We start from the raw sequence: 7,944 nt of genomic DNA, 5'->3' as shown, positions 1-7,944 counted from the left end.
CTGTCAGCCTCTCTCTCTCTCTCTCTCTCTCTCTCTCTCTCTCTCTCTCTCTCTCTCTCTCGGCAGCGTTTGAAGGAGGTAGGAGGCTGATATCCTTTAGCCCTCCGCCCCCGTGCGTCATGTGACTGGGAAGCAAGAAGAGGGTTAAGAAGAGAAGGAGAAGGCACAGTGCTGTGACACACATCACATATTGAAGGTCAAATGAAAGCAGATTTAGCAGTCTTGTGGAGCCACTTCTCTGGATCTTGTGACGTGGGTCAGAGCGCCCCTGGTGGACATACATGGAATGACTGTCTGCCCACCTGATGGTAGTGCTTTATAGCGCTGGATGCTTGCTAGGCTTGAGATCTGCGCTGCTCCAGGCTTGTGCCTTCATCTTCACGTAATGCTCAGACCTTTCACCCTGCGCTCCGTGATGTTGTCATGGTCACTTTACAGGCCAGGGAACTGAGGCAGAGAGAGGGAGGGTGGTGGATCCAGCCAGGATGAACCCTCACCTGCCTTTCAACGATAGCGTCACGCCCCTCCTTCGCTTGCATACGCGAAGGCTGGCTAAGTAAAGGAGGGATTGGCCCGGACTGAAGCCTAAGAGCCACTCATCTCAGCTGTGGGGAGGACCTGGATCTCATTGCAGCAGAGCGGAGAGCACATTCTTAAGAGGAGGGGGATGAGGTCACAGGTGTTATCTTGAGAGGAGAAGGGGAAGAGAAAAACCAGTGGGGGAAGGGCGGGGTTGGGGAGAGACCATGATATGTATGTATTTGGAGGGACGACGGCAAGACAGGAGGATAAGGCCAGGGCAGCAGACTCTCGGCGGTCCCCAGCTAGATTCACTCAGCAAATCTTTGGTCCGGTCTTGATAGAGCACACAGGAGAAGATGGGACCACGCTGTGGAGACGCCGGAGATGGGAAAAGAAGGAAGGGACCGGAAAGACCCTGGTTGGTGATGAATGTGGTGAGCCCATGAGGGTGGCCAAGCACTGGGCTCCAGGAGCAGCTGAATAAATGTTCTGTGGCTAGCCTCAAACTGCCCGTGTAGCCCAGGCTGACCTTGGCCTGCTCCGCTACCCCCACCTTCCCCAGTGCTAGGATTACCCGGTGTGTGCCACCACACCCAGCCTGAAATAAAAGGATTTTGGCCAACCAAATCTTGAGCCCAGCTTGGTAAACTTACTGAAAATCATGTAATTGCATGCTTAGAATAAGCAAGTGTGTTCTATAAATTCTACTTTGTTATCTTTTCCTTTTTTTCTGTTTTTTAATGCAACGGGAGATGAGGAGGCACGGAGTCTAAATGTTTTAGAGGCTATGATTCCAGAAGGGGCGAACATTCCAGATGGAGAGTGAAGGAGAAACCAGGCCCCTGGCTGGAGGAGCCTGGCCTCACTGTTGGGCTGTGGTGAATCTGAACTGAGCTGACTCTTGTGCCAGAAGACTGTATGCCTCAACCTCTAAATTTGGGGCAAATATCCCTCTCAGGGCCAGCCTCACTTCCCACACGGGGAATGTGAGACTCAGAGGGGTCAAGCAGACTACCCAGTCTCACGAGCATTAAAGGACAGAGGCAAAGAATGAGATGCAGCCCAGGGCTGTCGCTCCAGAGCTTGGGCTCTCTGACTTCCCTGCTGCAGCAAACGAACAAGTCCTTGCAGAGGTTCCCGGGCGACCCACGCGCTGGCGCTTCGCTGGTGCCTCCTGCTGGCGGAAACGTGGAGTTGGCAGGAGAAGAGAAGCGCTGACTTCTAGACGTGGCCTCCCCTGGCAGTTTCCTCCCTTCCAACATGGTCCAGAGGCTTGTAGTCAGGTCCAGTTGTCTAGTTGTCATCTTTCCAACGCGGAGACCGAGGGACTTCTCAAAAATGACCCAGACAAGTAGAGAAAGACCCAGGTTTCCTGGGACCACCGAGTCAATCCCAGGGAGTTTGTTATGCTGCCCAGGATCCCTCTCAAACTGTGTGTGTATATATGTGTGTGAATATACATGTGTAGAAAGATAGATAGATAGATAGATAGATAGATAGATAGATAGATAGATAGATAGATAGATAGATATAGAGATAGAGATAGAGATAGAGAGATAGAGAGATAGATAGGATCCTTTGGAGCTGAAAGACATTACTGATGTGGGTGTCTTCAGTTCCACAGATCAAACCCAAGGCTTTGTGCATGCTAGGCAAACATTCCATCACCAGGTTCTTTGTGTTGTTGGGGATTTCTTCAGGCTCCTCTTTCTGGCTTCATACTGTTCTTTTATAGCCAGAGTAACCAAATCTCAGCGTCATGACAGGGTGTGACCTTTCTGGCTCACAGAACCAACCCAACCCCAAACTCTCCCTTCATGGTCTAAGCTGATGCCAACAAGCCCAGCCTTATCTCATCTCTTCATGTTTTTTCATACTGGCTACTCGGCAGCTGTGTGTCCTTGCCGAAGTCCTTCAACCTCTCTGTGCTTCCACTCTGTCATCTCTGAAGTGGAATAAGCCCCACCTACTTCCCAAGCCTGGGTGTGCAGGTTAGACAAGGGCCTGGGTGTGCAGGTTAGACAAGGGCCTGGGTGTGCAGGTTAGACAAGGCGAGGAGGACCCTAGGTACAATGCCTGGCACTAGGACACATTAGTATCTTGTGTGTGTGTGTGTGTGTGTGTGTGTGTGCATGTGTGTGCATGCATGCATGCACATGTATATATAGTGTATATGTGTTTACATGTTTGTGTGTGCATGTATGAGCATTGTGTGTGTGTGCATATGCATGTGTGCATGCATGTGTGTGTGTGGTGTATGCATGTGTGGGGTATATGTGTGTGTGCCTATGTGTGTGTGCCTGTGCATGCGTGCATACATGTGTGTGTATATAGTGTATGCGTGTGTATGCATGTGTGTGCCTGTGTGTATGTGTGTGTCTTTGCTTAACTCTCACCTTTTTCCCAACTGAAAACAAAACAGGAAGCAACAGGCCAACAGCTTGCTTTAATAGTTTGGGGTGTGGCTGGACAGTAACTCACTTGCTCCTCATGTGCAAGGCCCTGGATTCCGTCTCTAGCAACAAAAACTAAAACACAATAAGGCAAAATAATGAGTAATCACGCGAGTCAGGAACCATTGGAGGAAAGCAAGAAATGACCTGGAGTTCACGAGAAAAATGATAAGCCGTGGTGGCGCACGCCTTTAATCCCAGCACTCGGGAGGCAGAGGCAGGCGGATTCCAGGACAGCCAGGGCTACACAGAGAAACCCTGTCTCGAAAAACCAAAAAAAAAAAAAAAAGAGAGAAAAATGATAGTAGATAGTTAATAGGAAAACCACTGGAGGGTCTGGACACACAACTCAGCATGTAAGGCTTCCTTCCACCAAGCCTGGTATTGAGGTCCATCCCTTGGACCTACATGGCAGAAAGAGAAAACCCACTTCCAAAAACTGTCCTCTGACCTCTGCACATGCACAGCATGCATGTGTCCCGAAACACATGTATACCTCACATGAATAAGTGTAAAAAGAAAATTTAAAAAGATTAATAGAAAATAGTAGAAAAATTAATAAGGGATTGTTTATTGATAGCCTAATGCCTGAGGGGGCCAGAAGAGGACAATGAATCCTCCAGGAACTGGAGATTGTCGTGAACCACCATGTGAGTGATGGGAACCGAGCCTAGGTCCTCTGGAAGAGCACCAAGTGCCCTTAACCACTGAGCCTTTAATTAAAAGCACTGACTGCTCTTCCAAAGGACCTGGGCTCGATTCCCAGCATCCACGTGATAGCTCATAACTGTGAAACTTGAGTCTGGCACCTTCATACAGACATACATGCATACATGTAGGCAAAACACTAATGCACATAAAAATAAATAAATCTTTTTTTAAACTATTTTATTTTATTTATTTATTTATTTATTTATTTGGTTTTTCGAGACAGGGTTTCTCTGTATAGCTCTGGCTGTCCTGGAACTCACTTTGTAGACCAGGCTGGCCTCGAACTCAGAAATCCGCCTGCCTCTGCCTCCCGAGTGCTGGGATTAAAGGCGTGCGCCACCACGCCCGGCTCTTTATTTTATTTTTTAGACAAGGTTTCTCTGTGTTACCCTGGCTGTCCTAGAACTCACTCTGTAGACCAGGCTGGCCTCGAAGTCAGAGATCCACCTGCCTCTGCCTCCAGAGTGCTGGCTGGGATTAAAGGCATGAACCACCACGCCCAGCTTCCCTCTTATTTTTATGAGACGGGGTCTCTCATTGAATCTGGTGTTCACCAAACTAGCTGTTCAACAAGCCTCAGACATCCTCCGGTCTCTGTGTCTCCAGCCCTGGATTTTATAGGCATAGACCATTGGTCCTCATCCTTGCAAGACAAACATTTTCCTAGCTGGGACATCTCCCCACACCTCTTTGTTTGTAAGTACACTGTAGCTGTCCTCAGATACTCCAGAAGAGGGCATCAGATTTCGTTACTGATGGTTGTGAGCCACCATATGGTTGCTGGGATTTGAACTCGGGACCTTCGGAAGAACAATGGGCACTCTTAACCACTGAGCCATGTCGCCAGCCTGCTTTTATACGTTTTAAAAATCAATTTCTAGGACCTCTTTTGGATCTAATAGAGCCTTATTTTCTGGTGGTTTTCAAACAGTGCTTCTCTAAGTCCTACTGTTTCTCAGAAGCCAAGGACACAGGGCTGGGGGTTGGAAGGGAGAAGAAACCAAGCAGAGAGAGCCCTGTGTCCCACCTCCACTCCCACTAGCTTAGCCTTGCACATGGTCTTATCTGAAGACTGAGTCTGTGCTTAAAACATGAATGAAAATCTGACACCTGCAGCTCTTTCACCAAAGGACGACCAATAAGACAAGGGCTGTAACAAATCTAGCTCCTTAGAGATTCCTGCAATGCACCGTGGGGCTCCGGCACCCCCTTTCTTCCATGTGGCCCCAGGTATGAGCACAGAAAAATGTTTAGTTCTTTTGAAAGGATTTGTTTTTATTATTTTTAATTTGTGTCTGTCGGTGTGTGTGTGTGTGTGTGTGTGTGTGTGTGTGTGTGTATGTGTTGCCCATAAAGGCCAGCAGGGAGTTTTGGGTTCCCTGGAGATGTCTTTAGTGGGTGCTGGAACTGAACTTGAGTCCTCAGGAAGAGCAGGAAGAGCTCTTTTGTGGAGGGCAGAGTGAGACAGGGTTTTATTGTATAACCCTGGTTGTCCTGGAACTTACTTTGTAGACCAGGCTAGCCTTGAACTCACAGAGAACTGCCTGCCTCTGCCTTTAAAGGCATGTGCCATCAAAACTTGGCTGCCACCATTGAACAGCTCCAGTAGCCTTCTACCTCTCCATCCTTTTTTTTTTTTTTTTAAAGATTTATTTAATGGGGCTGGAGAGATGGCTCAGTGGGTAAGAACACTGACTGTTCTTCCGAAGGTCCTGAGTTCAAATCCCACCAACCACATGGTGGCTCACAACCATCTGTAATGAGATCTGATGCCTTCTTCTGGAGTGTCTGAAGACAGCCACAGTGTACTTACATATAATAAATAAATAAATCTTTAAAAAAAAAGATTTATCTTATGTATATGAGTACACTGTAGCTGTTTTCAGACACCCCAGAAGAGGGTGTCAGATCCCATTACAGATGGTTGTGAGCCACCATGTGGTTGCTGGGAATTGAACTCAGGACCTCTGCAAGGACAGTCAGTGCTCTTAACCACTGAGCCATCTCGCCAGGCCCCTTGCTTTGTTCTTCTAAGACAAAGTTTCATATGGTCCAGGCTGGCCTTCAACTTCATCATCTATCCACGGATGGCCTGGACTTCCTGGTCTTCTTGCCTCTCTCTCCTCAGATGGCTTTACACCCATGGCTCTGGGATGCATTGCATCTTTTGGCTCCCAGGCTTGGCTCAAATAAACCTTTACTTCATGAAAGGGTTAGTGATCTATTTTGTAAACGCTAAGGGAGGCATCTTCAACCTTTCCCAGTATATATATATATACATATATGCAGTTTCTCCTTTGTCCTGGACAGGATAGCGGGCTTCCAACATGGCCCCTGAGGCTTGAGAATGGATAGCACAGGTGACTCTGGAGGAATCTCATCTGAGGGCTTGTCATAAAGTGAGAACAAATTCAAAACTGACGATAGGCAGATGAGCCATGGGTGACAGCCAATGACAGCTTGCAATTCTTGACAAACCACACTCAATGCCAACTTGACCAGCCAAGAGTGAGTCCCTGACTCCTGATACAAAACATGTCCCCTCCTTTCATGAAATTATGCACGAATCTGAGATTTTCTGTGGATTATACCTTTTTTTCTCCCCCTTTGGTTTTTCGAAACAGAGTTTCTCTGTGTAGCCCTGGCTGTCCTAGAACTCACTCTGTAGACCAGGCTGGCCTGGAACTCAGAAATCTGCCTGCCTCTGCCTCCCAAGTGCTGGGATTAAAGGTTTGTGCCACCACTGCCTGACAGATTATACCATTTTTATTATGAGAACAAGTCTCACTCTGTAGTCTAAAACTTTTATGTAGCCCAAGCTGGCCTTAAATTTGTGGCAATCCAGGGGCATTGGAGAGATCGCTCAACAGTTTAAGAGCACTGACTGCTCTTTCAGAGGTCCTGAGTTTAATCCCCACCAACCACATGTTGGCTCACAACCATCTGTAATGGGATCCAATGCACAATTCTGGTGTGTCTGAAGACAGCTACAGTGTACTCATATAAATAAGATAAGTCTTTAGAAATATTTCTTTGTGCCAGTACAGTGGTGGCGCACGCCTTTAATCCCAGCACTCGGGAGGCAGAGGCAGGCGGATTTCTGAGTTCAAGGCCAGCCTGGTCTACAAAGTGAGCTCCAGGACAGCCAGGGCTATACAGAGAAACCCTGTCTTGAAAAAAAAGAAAAGAAAAGAAAAAAGGAAACAAACCAACCAACCAAAATTTCTTTATGTGGCAATCCTTCTGCCTTAGCTTCCTAAATGCAGGGATTAAGGACAACAGTACCATGCCCAACTGAGATGAAGCCTTTGAAAACTGACAAAGTCAGGAGAGCCCTGGGCTTAGTGCTTGTGAAGGACACCCCTTGTCCCTTCCACCCTGTGAACACAGTGGGACGGTCACTGAGGAGCCAGGAAGCCGGTTCTCACCAGACATCCTGTCTACCAGCACCTTGATCTTCGGTCTCTCAGGCTCTAGAACAGATGAAGGCTAAGCCTCTATGGCTCATAAGCCCTCGCTTTACAGGATTTTCCAATAGAAGTTCAGNCGTACCATGACAGCTCTAAAAAAAACAGACTTTAGCCAGTCAATTATGAACTATTACAGAGGGCTGGAGAGATGGCTCAGCAGTCAAGAGCACTGGCTGCTCTTCCAGAGGTTCTGAGTTCTAGTCTCAGCACCCACATGGCGGCTCACTAACATCTGGAAGTCCAGGGGCTCTACCACCCTCTTCTGGCCTCCTCCAGCACTGCAGGAACACAAAGCATGGACATTTGTGCAGGCAAAATACCCATAGACGCACAATAAATATACAGGTAAAGACGGTTGTCTACCAAGCCTGATGACCTCAGTTTGACCTCAGCACCTGCACAGGAGACAGAGAGAATCAACTTTTGCAAGTTGTCCTCCAACTTCTTCATGTGTCCATACAAACATGAAGTGCTTATCATGCAGGTGTGAGGGTCTGACTTCAGAACCCCAGCACCCATTTTAAAAGCTGGGCATATGCCTACAATTGGTTCAGGTGAAGAGAGAGGCAGGGATCCCAGGAGCCCGAGAGTCTAAAGAGTCAGTGAGCCTCTGTCTCAGAAAGTAAGGCGGGAGCAACAGAGGAAGACACCCAATATTGTTTCTGGCCTCTGTGAACATTGATCCACACGTGTACACATGTGATCCCACATACACACATGAGAACATATACACAGAAAAAAAGAACATGAAGGAAAGAGGGAAGAGAGAGAAATCTAGGTATGACCTT

The sequence above is a fragment of the Mus caroli genome, chromosome 4 (genome assembly GCF_900094665.2).
Source record: "Mus caroli chromosome 4, CAROLI_EIJ_v1.1, whole genome shotgun sequence".
Taxonomy (NCBI): domain Eukaryota; kingdom Metazoa; phylum Chordata; class Mammalia; order Rodentia; family Muridae; genus Mus; species Mus caroli.
Note: the sequence above shows the minus strand (reverse complement) of the source record.